Here is an 18,521-nt window from a genome sequence, read left to right as displayed (position 1 = left end):
AACTTAGTTCTCTTTGTGCCTGGAAAGAACAAATTACTAGTTGCACACTAGAAACCATGCATCACTTGGTTACAGTAAATGCTATCAACACATTAAATAAATAGTAATAGTTCATAGGTAGGAATGCACGAGCATAAGTTTATCATATTTAACATATACTAATTTATGTTATTTTACTTCCCCTTTTGTAGGATATCCAACTTTGTCACTAGGTGTGAAACCTAGTAATAGATGCAGCCCAATATTAAATCCCTAACACCTGGGAGGTTAATTAATTTTTCCTTAAGAACTACCCACTTAAGCTGGCCACACACTAGACCAACTTTCATCCAACCAGCCAACTAGTTGATTGGTTGGAATGAAAATCTGGTAACGTATGGGAGTAAATGATGATCAGCAATTTGCTCCTAAATGCCAGAAAACAGATGAAAATGGTCGTCAGACAAGTTCGTTAAATGTTTGATCTAAACAATTTGTTTAAACAACAGTTTTTATCCATTTTCCGGTGTTTGGGAGCAATTTGCTGATTGTCATATGCTTTCATACTTTACCAGATTTTCATTCCAACCAATCAGCTAGTTGGCTGGTTGGATGTAAGTTGGTCTAGTGTGTGGCCAGCTTTAGGCCCCTTTGGACTTAAGCTGGCCACACATCTAAAGATTATCTGTCCAACCAGCCAACTAGTTGATTGGTTGGAATGAAAATCTGGTAAGGTATAAAAGCAAATGACAATCAGCAATTTGCTCCTAAATGCCAGAAAACAGATGAAAATGGATGTTCAGACAAGTTTGTTAAATGTTTGATCTAAACAATTTGTTCAAACAGTGGGCCTGATTCAGAGCCACTCGTAAGCGGCAGCTTGTTCGCTCCGAGCGATGTTTGGCCAACTGCGCATGCGTACGGATCGTTATACGCATGCGCAAACCAGTCAGTGCGGTCGAAATTCATGTGCTCGGAAAATAGCGAATGCCTGATAATTTGAGTGACAGAATGAGGCGTATATGGGTGGTAACAGGGGAAGGTGCTTGAAAACGAGGAGTGGAAATCAGAACGCAGGCGTGCTTAAAGGTCAAAATGGGCGTTTTATGGGAGTGCATAATTAAAACAGCAGCGTCATTGACCACGTCACTGGGTTATTTTATAGCAAGAACTGCTCGCAAGATTGTGGTAGCAAAAACCAACCACAAGAATAGTGAGCAGTTCATACCCTGGTCGATGTACTCGATTAATCTAATAAATAGCGGACATGACGTAGGATGCGAGCGGCCAGGGGGTGTAGTTTCCCAAAAAACGACCGCAAGTTTTGTTCGCTCGTTCAGACCTAGAGGCGTGAACAGACCGCAAACAGCAAACGGTTCATTTGAATAGCCACCCCTATTTTCTGGACGAGCGAGCGCAAATAGCGACCGGCTCTGAATCAGGCCCAGTGTTTGTCCATTTTCTGTCGTTTGGGAGCACATTGCTGACTGTCATTTGCTTTCATACATTACCAGATTTTCATTCCAACCAACCAACTAGTTGGCTGGTTGGATGTAAGTTGGTCTAGTGTGTGGCCAGCTTTAAAGTTCAAATTCTGAACAAGATTTGTATTATATATACACCACACCTACACTTTCCTTTATCTAAAGATAAATTATTGCAGCTATAGTAACATATATTTTGACCCAAATAACTTGTACCAGTACACTTAACACCAATATACTTAGCTGGAAGAGAGCAGTCTAAAAGCCATCTCCTGAGGTAAAATATATAAGAAGATTGCCAGACCTCTCCCTCTAAGAATACTGAGAGGAAACTATTGGTTTTAATTCAAACTGCATTGTCCTCTCTCAGTAGGAGTTATTTGTGACAATAGGAGTACTGGACAAAGTCTGCTTAGAGGAATTGTTCAGATATATAGTGCATCCGGAAAGTATTCACAGCGCTTCACTTTTTCCTCATTTTGTTATGTTACAGCCTTATTCCAAAATGGTATAAATTCATTTTTGTCCTCAAAATTCTACATACAATACTCTATAATTGCAATGTGTAAAAAGTTTTTTGAGCTTTTTGCAAATTTAATAAAAAAAAAAAAACTAAGAAATCACATGTACATAAGTATTCACAGCCTTTGCTCAATACTTTGTTGATGCACCTTTGGCAGCAATTACAGCCTCAAGTCTTTTTGAATATGATGCCACAAGCTTGGCACAAGTATCTTTGGGCAGTTTCGCCCATTCCTCTTTGCAGCACCTCTCAAGCTCCATCAGGTTGGATGGGAAGCGTCAGTACACAGCCATTTTCAGATCTCTCCAGAGATGTTCAATTGGATTCAAGTCTGGGCTCTGGCTGGGCCACTCAAGGACATACACAGAGTTGTCCTGAAGCCACTACTTTGATATCTTGGCTGTGTGCTTAGAGTCGTTGTCCTGCTGAAAGATGAACCGTCGCCCCAGTCTAAAGTCAAGAGCGCTCTGGAGCAGGTTTTCATCCAGGATGTCTCTGTACATTGCTGCATTCATCTTTCCCTCTATATTAACTAGTCTCCCAGTTTCTGCCGCTGAAAAACATCCCCACAGCATGATGCTGCCACCACCATGCTTCACTGTAGGGATGGTATTGGCCTGGTGATGAGCGGTGCCTGATTTCCTCCAAACATAATGCCTGGCATTCACGCTAAAGAGTTCAATCTTTGTCTCATCAGACCAGAGAATTCTGTTTCTCATGGTCTGAGAGTCCTTCAGGTGCATTTTGGCAAACTCCAGGTGGGCTGCCATGTGCTTTTTACTAAGGAGTCGCTTCCGTCTGGCCACTCTACCAGACTGGCCTGATTGGTGGATTGCTGCAGAGATGGTTGTCCTTCTGGCAGGTTCTCCTCTCTCCACAGAGGTATGCTGTAGCTCTGACAGAGTGACCATCAGGTTCTTGGCCACCTCCCTGACTAGGGCCCTTCTCCCACAAACGCACAGTTTAGATGGCAGGCCAACTCTAGGAAGAGTCTTGGTGGTTCCAAACTTCTTCCATTTACGGCTGATGGAGGCCACTGTGCTCATTGGGACCTTCAAAGCAGCAGATATTTTTCTGTACCCTTCCCCAGATTTGTGCCTCGAGACAATCCTGTCTCAGAGGTCTACAGACAATTCCTTGGACTTCATGCTTGGTTTGTGCTCTGACATGCACTGTCAAGTGTGGGGTCTCATATAGACAAGTGTATGCCTTTCAAAATCATGTCCAAACAACTGGATTTACCACAGGTAGACTCCAATTAAGCTGTAGGAACATCTCAAGGATGATCAGTGGAAGCAGGATGCACCTGAGCTCAATTTTGAGCTTCATGGCAAAGGCTGTGAATACTTATGTACATGTGATTTCTTAGTTGTTTTTTTTTTTATTAAATTTGTAAAAATCTAAAAAAAAACCTTTACACATTGTCATTATGGGGTATTTTGTGTAGAATTTTGAGGACAAAAATTAATTTATTCCATTCTGGAATAAAGCTGTAACATACTAAAATATTGAACAAGTTAATACTTTCCGTATGCACTGTATATATATATGGGTTGAAGACTGGACCCTGAAGTACACCTGCAGCCTTAATCTCTTTACATTGTCCTCACCATTAACCCCATCCCATTGATCATGAAAAGGACCTCATTGTTTGCTAACATGCATGCAAACATTGGTGTAACTACCGTGGGGGCAAGGAGTGCGGTTGCTATGGTGCCTGAATTGCCTCTGTGGCCCACTGTTCCTCCTGCACCTGATCATGCACACAAGGTGGGCCTGTCCAGTCAGGGCCATCGAGGGGGGCCTGGGTGTCAGTGGTGTTGATTTGGTGCCAGCCCACCAGCTGATTACAGCTGGTGAACTGGCAGGCAGACATGTAGAGACAGTTCAGCCGGTCACAAGTTAATCAGAGATGGTGGTCCGGCAGCCAATCAGCATTGGCAAATCCTGATTGTCTGCTGGTCCACAAGCTCTGATTGGCTTGTGACCAGTGCCAGATTTAAATTGAGCCAGTGCTGTCTGTCCATGTCTGCCACTGCCTGCCAGTGCACCAGCTGTAATTAGCTGGTGACCAAGCACCAAATTCACACCTGCTGGCTGCTGATGGCACACAGGAGGAGGTGAGAGGCTGCTGGAGGGACACAGGGAGGTGAGTTGCTGGTGGTGACAAAATATGTAAGGGGCATTACTGTGTGGCATAATGTTATAAGGGGCATTACTGTGTGGCATAATGTGTAAGGGGCACTAATGTTGTGTTGAATAATAAGTTATATGTGGAAGTACTACTATGTGGCATAATTTGTAAAGGGCATTACTGTGTGGTATAATGTGTAAGGGGCACTACTGTGTAGTGTAAAGGGCATTACTGTGTGGCATAATGTATAAGGGGCACTACTACTGTATGGAATAATGTGTATAAGGGGAACTACTGTGTGATATAACCTGAATGGGCTCTGTGTGGCATGACATGAATTGGCTCTGTGTGGGGGAAAATGTATGTGTTTATTTACCTTTGGGGGGCCTTTAAGATCTTGCTGTCACAATTGGTGTCTGCGAGTTACCTGTCTCAGGTGGTGATCGGGTTTCAACGGAGCCCGGCATGACTGGAACAACGTGGATAGAACTGATGAGCTTGGAACTTGACTCTGGACTGGAACAACGTGGATAGAACTGATGAGCTTGGAACTTGACTCTGGACTGGAACAATGTGGACTGAACTGATGAGCTTGGAACTTGACTCTGGACTGGAATAATGTGGATAGAACTGATATGACAGGAACTTGACTCTGGACTGGAATAACGTGACAATGGCTGAAGGGAAATCAGGTAATGCTGAGATGAGGGTTAAACAGGGTGATCCAGAAATGCTGTGACAAGGTTGGAACTCATGTGCAGGCTGGATAGGATAATTGGGAATAACAGGTTTCAGGAAGGAATGGGTAGGTTTGGGAATTTTAGGTTCAGGGAGGGAGTAGGTAGGTAAAAGGAGCAGGAGTTGATCCACAGCAGGAAGCAAGGCAGGGTGACACAATGCAGGTTTACAGAGTGCCAGGAACCAACCAGGAGTAGGACTAGCAGCAGAGCACAGGCCAGGTATTGCTGTAACAGGATGATTGGATGCCAGGTATTACTGTAGCAGGTTTTCGGGATGCACCAGGGTTTGCTGTTAGCAGGTTTACTGGATTGCCAGGTTTAGCTGTAGCAGGTTTTCTGGAAGCATCGGGGGTTGCTGCCAGCAGGTTTACTGGATTGTCAGGTATAGCTGTAACAGGTTTTCTGGATTGCACCAGGGGTTGCTGTAGCAGGTTTCAGGGAAACACTTGAATGCAGAAACAGCATGAACCATACACCACGGGAAGACAAGATGTTCAGGCCCAGAATGCTATCAGGGGAGGAAATATATACCCTGGTTCTGGCAGCAATTGGTGGATATGGACAGGGGTCTGGCAGTAGCATTCTGAGTGGTGGAAGGCACAACATGCAGAGGGAGTATTCATCTCTGTAGCACTGAGAATCAGAACCACACCTGCAACTCCAATCAGGGCTAGCAGTGCTCACAGACAGGAGAGACCAGGTGCAATAATCACTGTGACAGGAATGCATAGAGAAGTCAGAGCAGATCCCCCAGGAGAACTACAAACACAGATCAATGGGACAGCTGACAGGGGTAAGTCTCAAGGCAAAAAGGTGACAACTAGACAGGGTCGTGACACTTGCTATTTGGCCAATAAAGTTCTAGTTACGCCCTTGTGTGCAAACACAGAGGGGTGACTAATATATATGGGCACTTTAAAAAGGACTAACTCTGGATTTAATATGAACTTGCATGAGTCATAAAGTTTGGCACTTGCTTAGATTGTGAGGTTAAAAGATTAATGGTAGAAAATGGTAGACTGCCAATTTCCATTTGAGCCCCGGAATCTGTGTAATTTAAGAGTGTCCTCATTTTTAGGGATTGGGTGACAGTGTGTGGCCCTGACAAAGTTCAAACTTAGGCAAAAACCTAATCCTGGTCAAACTACACCACCAAGCCAAATTTGGTGGAGCTAGGTCCAAAACTCTGGCCGTGCATAAAGGACAAACAGACAGACAGACTTCCTTTCTTGCTTATTAGATTTTGATTTTGCGCCTTGCAGTGTGATGACTCATTGAGGTATGTATAATAATTGACAGAGCTTTCCAGCAGTCTTATGTTCAGCACCCTGTACTAGGGAGAGCTCCAGCTGCTTCCCCGACTCGTCCCTCTGATCACATTTGGTCTTCAGTCAGGCTCTCCTCCCCCAGCAGCTACCAGCAATTCTTCTTCATCTGTCTGCCTCACACAGTGAAGTCTGCCTCTTCGCACGTGGTCTCTCTCCACTGTTCTTTGAGTGTCACACACGCTGCAGATACAGACCTCCACTTTCTCCAGTAAGGCTTAAGCCGTGTATCCACTTAATGATATGCTCCATGAGCGATATCGTTCAGTGTGAACCTTGCATTGTTGGGCTCAATGTCATTAATGACATTGAGCATATGAACTGAACGATATCGTTACGTGACGGCGCCCTCCCTCATCCTCGAACTTGCAGAACTTGACAATATCATCAGGTTGCGCTACAAGTACGGGCGATGAAAGATATCATCAATGCCCAGCGGGAACACCCATCATTGGTCGTTGACTGCATAACCACTGGACGATATTGCGGATGATTAATGATATTGTTATTGTTCAAATCGTCCAATTTACAGTATCATGTAGTGGATACTTTAGGCTTTAGGCTGTGATGTCTGAACCCAGAAGGACTCTGGACCTCATTCAGAGTCGGTCGCAAGTGGCCGCTCGGTCATGCACATCCGATGTTTCGAAACCACGCATGCGGACGGTTAGTTGTGCGCATGTGCGTACGAGGCTTTGCAACCCAAAATGCTGTAGATCATATGGCTTACGAGCAGGAAGTGACTTCCGAGAGTTGATTGACATGAAAGGCCGTTTGTGGGTGTTGACGGGGGTGGTGGTCTGAAAACGCAGACGTTCCTCACTGTTTTCAGGGCGTTTTAGGGGCGTACATAAATTACCTGCTATGACCGACATAGAAGGCCGGAAGTAGTAAAACGTCACTCTGCGAGCAGGTTCGAGGCCTGGCTGATCGTGCAGCTTGAGTTTGGGTAGTAGATCCCGCAAGCCACACAGTACAATCGAAACTATCGAATGTTATTGATGTTAGGATTGATGTTTCTATTTTGAGACACACAATGCAAGCAGCTAATAATCGATTGATGAAGCTAATAACACTGCTAATTGGCTTGCAATTGATTCAGCTGCGTTTGCATTAGCGAATAATAAGAATAAATAAATTTCATGGGGATGGCTTTTTCTATGTGTTTTTTTTTTAATTTTGTGGGCATCAACACAACACAAGCGGCCGCAACCATCAGAAGAAAATTAACATACAGCGACTGACGATTGACTCGATCGCTAGCTGCTATCACTCGTTAGCTAGAAGAGGTGTATTGTTCATGTATGGGCGTCACTTTGGTTGCAACCGACCGGCCATGCGATTGCTTCTTTTTTCAGTTTTGTGGTCGTTAGGTGTTCGACCAAGAGGCTGCGTACGACGGACTCAGAATGAGGTCCTCTTTCTCAACTTTGCGGACAAACCCTATAGCAGGTACCACACTGCTCTCATTCTGAGCCTCTGCTCAGTCCCCCGACCTCCTCACATGTACAGGTTTCCTCCTCCACACCTGAGGCACCTCTCCCTTTAGATCCCGTTAATCACACTCTACAGCTCTCAACTGTCAACTGATACTTCCTGGCCTGTCTCATAGTGAGAGACGCATGGCGCTTTTGTACCCTATATAGTGGCATACAGCTGTACACATACAATATACACTAAAATATATATATATATATATATATTTGTATTTTAAAGAAACATGGTACTTAACCAGGGGTTGAACACAGAAAAAAGAAAATTGCCCTCCAGCACACTGCAGATAAATCAAAAATACTTGAATCCTACATGATAATAGAAATTCAGAGGTATTGGTTTACATACATTTGCAAATATATGAATAAGCGCTGGGCCAACGTCAATGCTCCTCTATACCAGCATCCCTAACATTAAGGGGTTCACGAGTGAGAAGCAAGGCACCCAAAAAAATTCCAGCCAAGGACCATCCCCTGGGCATCACACGAAAAGTGGAAAAAAGGTGATAGTGAAGTGTAAAAGGATAGCTGTGTAAAGATAAATCAAAGTGTTAATGAAATATAAAAGAATTAAAATGACATAAATAATATACAAACAAATAGAGAAGTGAAAAAATATTCTATGTGAATTAAGTGTTGACGCCATGAGAAAGGTCCAGCCAGAACAACCCCGGGGGCCCCACTCCCAAATGCTCACCCCAAAATAATTATTGCTACATAATAGTAGCACCCACTCTGGGTCATATAATTACAAATTGATGTACTGCATAATAACAGTACATGTATGACCTGAGAGCTAACTTACCTTGGAGGTACCCCAAAAACCTCCACATGGCACTATAAGGATCAGCACCTCCTCCTAATGCTGACTGACGTGATAGGTCAGAGAGAGCAGGTGACCCACTGACGATTGGCCTGCTATATCACATGGCCAAAGACAACATGGTGGTGCCCAGATAATCGTGACACGGAGACGCCACTAGACTTACCCTACCCAGGATTTCCAGGTGCTGGCAGACCTCTGCGTACACGCAATGCCAGTCTCCACATGCCAGCTGCCCTGCCAGAAGGAATGCGCCACAGCACCCTCACCCGTAAGGACCGCAAACATCCATGCCGCGAAACGCTGGTCGTGACAGCAAGGACCATTTAAAATCATAGAATAAGTGGGTAAGGTTAATAATAAGGTATAAAAGCCTGGGAAAAGAAATCCAGAATAGATCTACCATGTAAATCTTAAAAAACCTTGGAAGGATAGAGTAGCCCTGTCGGATACCCCAGTCCCTCAGGTAACCTCAGTATCTTTGGTCCCTGAAGTAACAATAGATGAAAATACTCTCAACCATTCAACAGCATGCAGGGGCACAGAGAGAGGGGGGGTGGGTACTAATTAGCCGGGCCCGGGTTTGCTGGAGGGACCCAGCGTCGGCCCCCCCTCCTCCTCTCTCTTACATCACAGCAGCTCAGCACACACTGCTGTGTGCTGGGCTGAACTGAGAGGCCACTCGTGGCTGCTAGGCAGCTACAGCAGTCTCCTATGCCTGTGGGGGGAGTGATCACACTGATTGCACCCTCCACTGGCTATGCACCGGGCTGAGAGGCTCACAGCGCCCCCCTCCCCAGCGCGGTCTGCAAAAATTTTGTTTTTTTTCCTAAGGGGGTGTGTATATATATATATATATATATATATATATATATACACACTATATTTTGAGATCAAATTTATCAAAACTAGCTATGGTTTACTTTTGAAACATACTTATATTTAATCATGATTCTGATTTAATTTATCTCAGTATTGTAACAGTAATGTATCATAATAAAATGAAGCAAAAGTACCATCTGTGTCACTAAAAAGGTTGGGAAACGCTGCTTTAAATTCTTACAAATAATTCCCCAAAAAATTGAAAATATGAACTGTTTACTATGAAAGAAATACAACAGTATTAGCATGCTTTGACACGGCACATTTATTCACAATATTAACTTAAACCATGGTGAGTCTTGTTCAATGATATTTTATGATATATTGTAGTTACACGTTGTTGATATCTGTGATTAGTGCAATAGTTCCTGTGATCACCAGCGGGAATTTATTGCAAAAGCTGTTATGTGTTCAATGAAGTGAACATATTCCTTGCAGGATGATTGTACTTACAGTACGCTGTGTCAGTGGGAAAGAATTTCATTGTACAAGCTCTCTAGCGGACATAATGGTGCCAGTAAAGCAGATGGACCGGGACAAAGATTATCCCAGAGGGTCTCATAATAGCTTTAATGCTGATCCGTCCATGAGGATGAAAGAGAGAGCACCCTGAGATCTCTCCTGCAGTAGCAGTCACATGCAGCTATGGATTTGTTCCAGATCCTCATGTGCTTTTCACAAAACTTTTTTCATCCCTGGAGCTGTTCATTAAATATGTTTAATAAAAAGACAGTGAGGTGCTGTGATCAGTTGTAGTATAGGTATGTTGAAAGAATTCATGGGCATTTTGTGCACATTTTAAAAGAACTAAATGATATATCTCGTGTTCCAGTGGAAATACCCTTTCATTTGTTACCATGCACTTTTAATCACTTCCATTACCATTGTAATGAATCTTTAGGTTATTTCTACTTTGGAAAACTTTCAGCAAGGTAGTGCGAAGTGCATAAAGTGCCCATCAATGTATATAAGTTAAAGCTGAACTTTGACAAATAAAGGCTGTCAGGGGTATGGAAAGTAGGACTCTTAATATGAAAGTCATGTAATAAGAAATAACTAAAGCACAGCTCAGGGGGGGTGTAGTAGGTATTACTGCCGGACGCATGTCCGGCAGTTGAAATCCCGGCAGCGGCAGCCCAGCAAGGGTGAAAATCCAGATCGTCAAAAGGTAAGTATGTTCTAACCTAATTCTACCCCCTAACTATTGATACAAAAGGTAAGTATGTTCTAACCTAATTCTACCCCCTAACTATTGATACAAAAGGTAAGTATGTTCTAACCTAATTCTACCCCCTAACTATTGATACAAAAGGTAAGTATGTTCTAACCTAATTCTACCCCCTAACTATTGATACAAAAGGTAAGTATGTTCTAACCTAATTCTACCCCCTAACTATTGATACTGATAATAAATGTCGCTATTTAGCGCTACGAGTCGCATAAGAAATAATTGCTTTTCAATCCAATTGTGGTTCCAAAGCACAAAAAGTTATATTATTCAATGAAAAGTATAACGCGCTGTGATCTAGACAATTAGCGCAAAAAGAAAGTAAATACAAAGATACAAGCCAATACATACACGTGCGCACTGGTCCCAGTATCCAGTCATCAATCCAGAAGCCTGTGGTCATCCAAAGAGAAGGGCTGCATACTATAATAAGTACTCAGGTTATATACCTTACAGAGTTCAGCTCTAACAAAGAAACTAGTTGACAGATTTCCATTGGTTCTTGCTCCTGGACATTCTGATACGATGCAGGGCATAGGTCAGTTCATACAGTGTCACTAGGGGTATGTCCCAGTTCCTCAGAAGTTTCTTTGTGTGTTTTTCCCACCGAAGAACTGGTTTAAACTAGGGATGAGCGGGTTCGGTTCCCTGAGAACCGAACCCACCCGAACTTCGGGGATCCGGGGCGATCCGAGCCCAAGCTCGGATCTCCCTGTCTGCCCCGGATCCCTCTCCCGAGGCAAAACCTCGAGATCTGCTGTCGGATCTCGAGGTTTTGCCTCGAGCGGCCATTTTAAAAAAAATGCCTTTGCCTTTAATGGGCAAAGTGCTGATTGGCTGACAGAGCCGTCTGTCACGGCTCTCAGCCAATCAGCATTATGGTGCTCATTTGCATGTAGCACGGACTCGTGAGATCCGTGCTACATGCATCTGTGTGATTGACAGTGACACAGAGCACAGATGGGTCAGTGAGGCCCGTCTGTGCTGCTGTGTATTTCAATGACACAGATGCACGCACGGACCAGGAGATCCGTGCTACTTGCATCTGTGTCATTGACACAGAGCACTAACGGGTCCGTGAGACCCGTCTGTGCTGCTGTGGTAAAAAAAAAAAAAAAAACCTGTGTAAAAAGAGAAAAAAATGGCGTGCCCCCCCCCCAAAAAAGAGCAACCAGCCCCGGGCATTAGTGACCCGGTGCTGGGTGTGCTTAAATACAGGGGACAAACGACATAGGGGTCCCCTGTACTTAAACACAACCGGCACTGGGCTAGTCAGAACCAGAGCTGGTTGCCAAAATACGGGGGACAAACGACGTAGGGGTCCCCCGTATTCTGCGCAACCAGCTCTGGGCTCTGATCCGGTCCTGGTTCTGGAAATACAGGGGAAAAAAATGAGTAGGGTTCCCCTGTATGTTCCAGAACCAGCACTGGACTTTTTCTAGCGGGGGGCTGATGCCACAGCCAGGGGAGCCCTTTCACCGGGCCCCCCAGCCGCAGCATCAGCCCTGACCGCTAGTCAGCCCAGGCCGGGGATCCCTGGAGAGCTGGGGACCCCCCCAATAAAGGGGTCACCCTCTCCAGGGCACCCCAGGCCCAGGCTGATAGCCCGGGGCTATCCCCGCCACCCCTGGTGGCGGTGGGTGGCGGGTTGATTGTGTGGTGTGGTGTAAATAAAGAATATCAAACATTGTCTTTACAAGTAGAACTGCAAGTCCCAGCAAGCCTGCCCCGCATGCTGGTACTTGGAGAACCACAAGTACCAGCATGCAGGGCATTAAGGGCCCACTAGTACCTGTAGTTCACCTGTAAAAAAATGTTTAAAAAAAACACAGGACACACACACCGTGACAGTATAAGTTTATTAAACATACATACACACACACACATGTACACATACTCACCTATGTAACCCTGTAGCATCGGTCCACTTGTCCGGTAAAGTATCCATAGGGGACCTGTGAAAAAAAACATACTCACCATCTCCTATGCGAGGTTCTGTCCTCTTCGTTCCAAAGTAGGCATCCCCGGACTTGGCAAAAAAAAAAAAACGAAAACGCGATCCACGAACTTAGTACCGTTCTATAGAACGGTACTTCCCGAATGAGAGCTTAGCGGCGGGGTATCACCATGGAAACCCCGCTGCTAAGCGTTCATTGGCTGAGAGAGGCCATCTCCCGTCTCTCTCAGCCAATGAACGGCTCCCTCCATTGTAGTCAATGCTGGGAGCCGCAAGGTTATTAAAGTTTACCCTGCGGTTCCCACCATTGACTACAATGGAGGGAGCCGTTCATTGGCTGAGAGACGGGAGATGACCTCTCTCAGCCAATGAACGCTTAGCAGCGGGGTTTCCATGGTGATACCCCGCCGCTAAGCTCTCATTCGGGAAGTACCGTTCTATAGAACGGTACTAAGTTCGTGGATCGCGTTTTCGTTTTTTTTTTTGCCAAGTCCGGGGATGCCTACTTTGGAATGAAGAGGACAGAACCTCGCATAGGAGATGGTGAGTATGTTTTTTTTCACAGGTCCCCTAGGGATACTTTACCGGACAAGTGGACCGATGCTACAGGTTACATAGGTGAGTATGTGTACATGTGTGTGTGTGTATGTATGTTTAATAAACTTATACTGTCACGGTGTGTGTGTCCTGTGTTTTTTTAAACATTTTTTTTACAGGTGAACTACAGGTACTAGTGGGCCCTTAATGCCCTGCATGCTGGTACTTGTGGTTCTCCAAGTACCAGCATGCGGGGCAGGCTAGCTGGGACTTGCAGTTCTACTTGTAAAGACAATGTTTGATATTCTTTATTTACACCACACCACACAATCAACCCGCCACCCACCACCACCAGGGGTGGCGGGGATAGCCCCGGGCTATCAGCCTGGGCCTGGGGTGCCCTGGAGAGGGTGACCCCTTTATTGGGGGGGTCCCCAGCTCTCCAGGGATCCCCGGCCTGGGCTGACTAGCGGTCAGGGTTGATGCTGCGGCTGGGGGGCCCGGTGAAAGGGCTCCCCTGGCTGTGGCATCAGCCCCCCGCTAGAAAAAGTCCAGTGCTGGTTCTGGAACATACAGGGGAACCCTACTCATTTTTTGTCCCCTATATTTCCAGAACCAGGACCGGATCAGAGCCCAGAGCTGGTTGCGCAGAATACAGGGGACCCCTACGTCGTTTGTCCCCCGTATTTTGGCAACCAGCGCTGGTTCTGACTAGCCCGGTGCTGGTTGTGCTTAAGTACAGGGGACCCCTACGTCGTTTGTCCCCTGTATTTAAGCACACCCAGCACTGGGTTACTAATGCCCGGGGCTGGTTGCTCTTTTTTGGGGGGGTGCACGCCATTTTTTTCTTTTTTTACACAGGTTTTTTTTTTTTTTTTTTACCACAGCAGCACAGACGGGTCTCACGGACCTGTCATTGCTCTGTGCCAATCACACAGATGCATGTAGCACGGATCTCCCGGGTTCGTGCTACATGCAAATGGGCACCATAACGCTGATTGGCTTCCTGTCTGCCACTGCAGTGCCACTCCTAGATGGGCCACGTGTTTGTGCCGCCCCCTTGTGTCGCTTAGCATAGTCATCCAGCTTCCTCGGTACAACCTTTTGGCCTAAAAACAATATTGTGAGGTGTTCAGAATAGAGTGGAAATGAGTGGAAATTAATGTTATTGGGGTTATTAATAGCGTAGGAACAAAAAAAGGCCCATTTATGTGATTTTAGCGGTTTTTTTTATTTTTTAAGAAAAAATCCAGATCCAAAACACAAAACCCAGAACCCAAAACACGGAAGGGTGGTTTTGGCAAAACCAATCCAGATCCAAAACACGAAGAAAGATCCAGATCCAAAACCAAAACACAAAACACGAAAAGTGTCCGGTGCACACCCCTAGTTTAAACTAGCCAAAAGACACTACATACAGCGGTGCTCATTCTAATTACTAATTCCCTATAATTCATAACTTGCGGATGCATGATGCGATCTCCTTGCCGATAAAACCGGAGATCTGCGAATAAACAGGGATTTAGAATAGTACCAAACATGACTTGTCTACTAGTTTATGCACCTTAAATATCATATACATTACAATTCACAATATAAGCATTTGCTAAGAAAACCTCTAATATTAAGCTTAATATGAAGGAACTTTTTTATAAGTGCGTGCATGTGTGAGTGTGAGAATATTGTGTACTTTCGCTAGTATGCGTTGTGCGTCTTGTATATTTTATATGTATTATCTAATATGCATATAGGTTTTGATTGGACTTTCAACAATATGCAGTAGTTAAGCAGACGCACGACGCTAATAACCAAGTATAGCGTCGTATGGTATTGTGCTGACGATGCAAAATGGCGTCATCAGAGGCGACTCAAAATGGCATTGCCAGATATTATTGTTTTTATTATTATCGTTTATTTATATGGCGCCACAAGTGTTCCGCAGCACCTTACAAGGTACATAACCAAAAAGTGACTTACAGTAAAATACAATACATTGAAGGACAAGGACATGGATAATATACATTGATACATAGGTGGCCATAACACCCAATTAAGCAACAAAGCATAGCCCCCAAGTGTTAGGTGTCCTAGTGGTGAGTAAGAAGTAGATGAACATAAAGTAAGGAGAAGCACAAGAAGGTAGAGGGCCCCGCTCACAAGAGCTTACATTCTCAAGGGGAGGGGCTGACAGATGGGCATGATACAGATGGGGAAGATAGGGAGGAGGGAGCATGTAGTAGCAAGTTATGATGAGATCTGGTAAGCATTGATGAAGAAGGGGGTCTTGAGAGCCCGTTTTAAGGATTGTAGAGAGGTGGAGAGTCTAATGGGGAGAGGGAGAGAGTTCCAAAGGTGGGGAGCAGCACAGGCAATGTCTTGGAGGTGGGAGTGGGAGGAATTAATCAGTTGGCATGAGAGGCGGTGTGCATTTGTTGAATGAAGAGAGCAGACAGGAGAGTGAATGGAGATGAGGTCAGAGATGTAAATGGGAGAGGAGTGTGTGAGGGCTTTGTAAGTGAGTGTGAGAGCCTTGAATTGGGTTCTGAAGGGGAAGGGGAGCCAGTGGAGGGCTTGTAAGAGAGGGGAGGCAGATGAAGAGCATTTGGAGAGAAAGATGAGTCGATCGGCAGCTTTGAGGACAGACTGGAGCGGAGAGAGATGGAAGTTGGGGAGGCCAGATAGGAGAAGGTTACAGTAATCCAATCTGGTGATGACCAGTGAGTGTATTAAGGTCTTAGTAGCATCCTGGGTGAGAAAGGGTCTGATCCTGGAAAAGTTTTTAAGATGGAAGTGACAGGACTGAGAGAGGTTCTGGATATGTAGTTTGAAGGAGAGGGAGGAGTCTAGGATAACTCCAAGACAGCGCACTTTGGGGCTAGAGGAGATAGTTGTGCCATCAATTGATAAAGAAATAGTGGGAGGTGAGGTTATGTGGGAGGGTGGGAAGATGATCATCTCATTCTTAGACATATTAAGTTTAAGAAATCGCTGGGGCATCCAGGAAGATATAGAAGAAAGACAGTTGGAGATGCGAGTGAGGAGAGAGGGAGAGATGTCAGGGGAGGAAAGGTAGATCTGAGTGTCATCAGCATAGAGATGATAATGGATGTCAAAAGAGCTGATGAGTTCACCTAGAGAGGATGTATAGAGGGAGAAAAGGAGAGGTCCAAGAACAGAACCTTGGGGAACACCTACTGTGAGAGGATGTGGGAGGGAATATAAGCCATGAGAGGAGACAGAGAAGGATCGATCAGAGAGGTAGGAGGATAGCCAGGAGAGGGCAGTGTCATGTAGACCAAGGGAGTGAAGGATTTGCAGCAGGAGAGGGTGGTCCAAAGTGTCAAAAGCAGCAGAAAGGTCAAGGAGAATGAGAAGATAGTGGCCTTTGGATTTGATAGCAAGGAGGTCATTGCTGACTTTAGTGAGGGCAGTTTCGGTGGAGTGGAGAGAATGGAAGCCAGACTGAAAAGGGTTAAGGAGGGAGTGGGAGGAAAGAAAGGTTGTAAGGCGGTTGTAAACAATATGCTCAAGGAGTTTGGATGCAAAAGGGAGGAGAGAGATGGGTCGGTAGTTGGCGAGAGTGTTAGGATCAAGAGTAGGTTTTTTAAGAATGGGGGAGACAAGGGCATGTTTGAATGCAGAAGGGACAGTGCCAGATGAGAGGGAGAGATTGAGGAGGTGGGCAAGATGGGAACAGGCACAGGGAGAGAGGTAGCAGAGGAGATGTGAAGGGATAGGGTCAAGGGGGGAGGTGGAAGGGGGGGAGGACTGGATAAGGGCCATGACTTCCTCTCCAGATACAGGGGAGAAGGATGTTAGTGTAGGTAAAATGGAAGGGGAGGGATGACCCGGGAAAGGAGGAGGTGTAGTGCCGGGGGACTGGTGGAATATGATATCCTAGAAGGAAGCAATGGGATATCAGATGGCGCTGTCTAAGCTGCAGGTTCAAAAGGGGGTAGTCAGCCCCCTATATAAAGAGAAAACATAAAATGGTAGAACCGCGCTAAGAATTATTAGAGTGAATATCAATATATGTATATATTGTGTACAAGTAATTCACATAACAATAAACTCAATGCAATGAATATTCCATAGGCAAACAGAGATATAGGTATGGTAAAAAAATATAAATACGGCTTGGTTGAAATAATCAATAAAAATAGTTTAATAGCATCAATAAAAAAACAGTAATGGTCTAAAAAATCAAGAAAATGATATATATAAGTCTTATTGGGATGCATATTATTGTCCACTGATGGTAAGTCACAAAAAAAAAAAAAAGAGTATTCCTTTAAAAGTCACAGAAATAAAGTGAAATGTTGAAATAGACATATATCAGTTCTCAATCCGGATTAATGTCTAGCTGTAATTGTATTTACCAGCCTCCAATGGAGCATCACATCCTTATTGTATTTCCACCAGGTGATATTCGGCGTGGTTCCAAGGTATGGATTTGGCTGGATAAGCAAAGTCGCCGGTCCGGAATAGAGTCAGATGAATTCCCACTGGGATGAATGATAAAGGAAACAGCTAAACGCGTTTCGATGTGGAATAACCCACACCTGTTTTTTGGATGACTGCACGTGCTCCTCTTCTTCTGGGCACTTGCACAATGCTTCAGATTCCAGGGTCTTGGTCTACAAGTCTGCAATAAGTTTAGTCTAGCTGCGGCTCTTCAAGTTCTTACTACATCCAAAAAACATGTTTCGGCTACCCATTACCACTGATACCATTTACATCCCATTAGGGGTATAAAAAGCCATCATTTCAGTCTAAGGGAACACTGCTACTGAGGAAGGTATGGGTTATTCCACATCGAAACGCGTTTAGCTGTTTCCTTTATCATTCATCCCAGTGGGAATTCATCTGACTCTATTCCGGACCGGCGACTTTGCTTATCCAGCCAAATCCATACCTTGGAACCACGCCGAATATCACCTGGTGGAATTACAATAAGGACGTGATGCTCCATTGGAGGCTGGTAAATACAATTACAGCTGGACATTAATCCGGATTGCGAACTGATATGTCTATTTCAACATTTCACTTTATTTTCGTGACTTTTAAAGGAATACCATCATTACCATCAGTGGACAATAATATGTGTCCCAATAAGACTTATATATAATTTTCTTGATTTTTTAGACCATTAATGTTTTTTTATTGATGCTATTAAACTATTTTTATTGATTATTTCAACCAAGCCGAATTTATATTTTTTTACCATACCTATATCTCTGTTTGCCTATGGAATATTCATTGCATTGAGTTTATTGTTATGTGAATTACTTGTACACAATATATACATATATTGATATTCACTCTAATAATTCTTAGCGCAGTTCTACCATTTTGTGGAATATGATATCCTGATGTATGGAGTAAATTTTAGATGTGAAGTAGGAAGCAAAGTCAA

Source organism: Taudactylus pleione, unplaced genomic scaffold (assembly GCF_031769625.1).
Source record: "Taudactylus pleione unplaced genomic scaffold, aTauple2 ptg000609l, whole genome shotgun sequence".
NCBI lineage: Eukaryota > Metazoa > Chordata > Amphibia > Anura > Myobatrachidae > Taudactylus > Taudactylus pleione.
This window is presented reverse-complemented; position numbering follows the sequence as displayed.